Below are 2,500 nucleotides of genomic sequence, written 5' to 3' on the forward strand. Positions count from 1 at the left end.
GGGGAGAGAGGCATGTGTGTGTGGCTGTGGAGGTCCTATGGGGGTGATGTGTGGCCCTTTAATATCACAGGGGGAGAAGCTGGGCCATGAGCCTGGGTGCTGGAGCTCTGATACAGGGGAGAGAGGCATGTGTGTGTGGCTGTGGAGGTCCTATGGGGGTGATGTGTGGCCCTTTAATGTCACAGGGCCAGTGGCTGGGTGATATGCCTGGGTGCTGGAGCTCTGACACAGGGGGATAGAGGCATGGATGTGTGGCTGTGGAGGTCCTGTGGAGGTGCTGTGTGGGCCTTTAATATCACAGGGGGAGAAGCTGGGCCATGAGCCTGGCCCCTGGAGCTCTGATACAGGGGAGAGAGGCATGTGTGTGTGGCTGTGGAGGTCCTGTGGAGGTGCTGTGTGTGCCTTTAATATCACAGGGGGAGAAGCTGGGCCATGAGCCTGGCCCCTGGAGCTCTGATACAGGGGAGAGAAGCATGTGTGTGTGGCTGTGGAGGTCCTGTGGAGGTGCTGTGTGGGCCTTTAATATCACAGGGGGAGAAGCTGGGCCATTAGCCTGGCTCCTGGAGCTCTGATACAGGGGAGAGAGGCATGGATGTGTGGCTGTGGAGGTGCTGTGTGGGCCTTTAATATCACAGGGGGAGAAGCTGGGCCATTAGCCTGGCTCCTGGAGCTCTGATACAGGGGAGAGAGGCATGGATGTGTGGCTGTGGAGGTCCTGTGGAGGTGCTGTGTGTGCCTTTAATATCACAGGGGGAGAAGCTGGGCCATGAGCCTGGCCCCTGGAGCTCTGATACAGGGGAGAGAAGCATGTGTGTGTGGCTGTGGAGGTCCTGTGGAGGTGCTGTGTGGGCCTTTAATATCACAGGGGGAGAAGCTGGGCCATTAGCCTGGCTCCTGGAGCTCTGATACAGGGGAGAGAGGCATGGATGTGTGGCTGTGGAGGTGCTGTGTGGGCCTTTAATATCACAGGGGGAGAAGCTGGGCCATTAGCCTGGCTCCTGGAGCTCTGATACAGGGGAGAGAGGCATGGATGTGTGGCTGTGGAGGTGCTGTGTGGGCCTTTAATATCACAGGGCCAGTGGCTGGGTGATATGCCTGGCTCCTGGAGCTCTGACACAGGGCCAGAGAGGCATGTGTGTGTGGCTGTGGAGGTCCTGTGGAGGTGCTGTGTGGCCCTTTAATATCACAGGGGGAGAAGCTGGGCCATGAGCCTGGCCCCTGGAGCTCTGATACAGGGGAGAGAGGCATGTGTGTGTGGCTGTGGAGGTCCTGTGGAGGTGCTGTGTGGCCCTTTAATGTCACAGGGCCAGTGGCTGGGTGATATGCCTGGCTCCTGGAGCTCTGACACAGGGGAGAGAGGCATGTGTGTGTGTGGCTGTGGAGGTCCTGTGGAGGTGCTGTGTGGGCCTTTAATATCACAGGGGGAGAAGCTGGGCCATGAGCCTGGCCCCTGGAGCTCTGATACAGGGGAGAGAAGCATGTGTGTGTGGCTGTGGAGGTGCTGTGTGGCCCTTTAATGTCACAGGCCCAGTGGCTGGGTGATCTGCCTGGGTGCTGGAGCTCTGACACAGGGGCAGAGAGGCATGTGTGTGTGTGTGTGTGTGTGGCTGTGGAGGTCCTGTGGAGGTGCTGTGTGGGCCTTTAATATCACAGGGGGAGAAGCTGGGCCATGAGCCTGGCCCCTGGAGCTCTGATACAGGGGGAGCATGGATGTGGCTTTGGAGAAGGCAAATATCTAGAGTCTCCGCTCCACTCCCCTCTTTACCTTCCTCGGTGTAAAACTTTGACCGCCAGTTTTTCAAAGTCTTACACCGAGGAAGGTAAAGAGGGGGACCGGTCGGCGAAACTAGAAGTTTCCCCTCTCTTACCTTCCTCGGTGTAAAACTTTGACCGCAAATTTTTCAAAGTGTTACACCGAGGAAGGTAAAGAGGGGGACCGGTCGGCGAAACTAGAAGTTTCCCCTCTCTTACCTTCCTCGGTGTAAAACTTTGACCGCAAATTTTTCAAAGTGTTACACCGAGGAAGGTAAAGAGGGGGACCGGTCGGCGAAACTAGAAGTTTCCCCTCTCTTACCTTCCTCGGTGTAAAACTTTGACCGCAAATTTTTCAAAGTGTTACACCGAGGAAGGTAAAGAGGGGGACCGGTCGGCGAAACTAGAAGTTTCCCCTCTCTTACCTTCCTCGGTGTAAAACTTTGACCGCAAATTTTTCTAAGTGTTACACCGAGGAAGGTAAAGAGGGGGACCGTTCGGCGAAACTAGAAATTTCCCCTCTCTTACCTTCTCCTGCCCTCGGTGCGAGCCGGTCTCTCCCTGTTTTTCAAAACACCTTTCGCACGATTTCAGAAACCCAGTTTTCGGAAACGTGAACCTCCAGGGATCGGCCCCGAGGGCGCCGGGGACGCGTGGGCCGACCCGAGAGGGGTGCGAAACGGACTGCCGCGGGCAGCTCGGCCCCTCTCAAAGCTGCGGTTCTCTTCTTCTTTCACCCACTGACCGA

The sequence above is a fragment of the Trachinotus anak genome, unplaced genomic scaffold (genome assembly GCF_046630095.1).
Source record: "Trachinotus anak isolate AG129_WGS33_773 ecotype Australia unplaced genomic scaffold, CSIRO_AGI_Tana_v1 ptg000024l, whole genome shotgun sequence".
Taxonomy (NCBI): domain Eukaryota; kingdom Metazoa; phylum Chordata; class Actinopteri; order Carangiformes; family Carangidae; genus Trachinotus; species Trachinotus anak.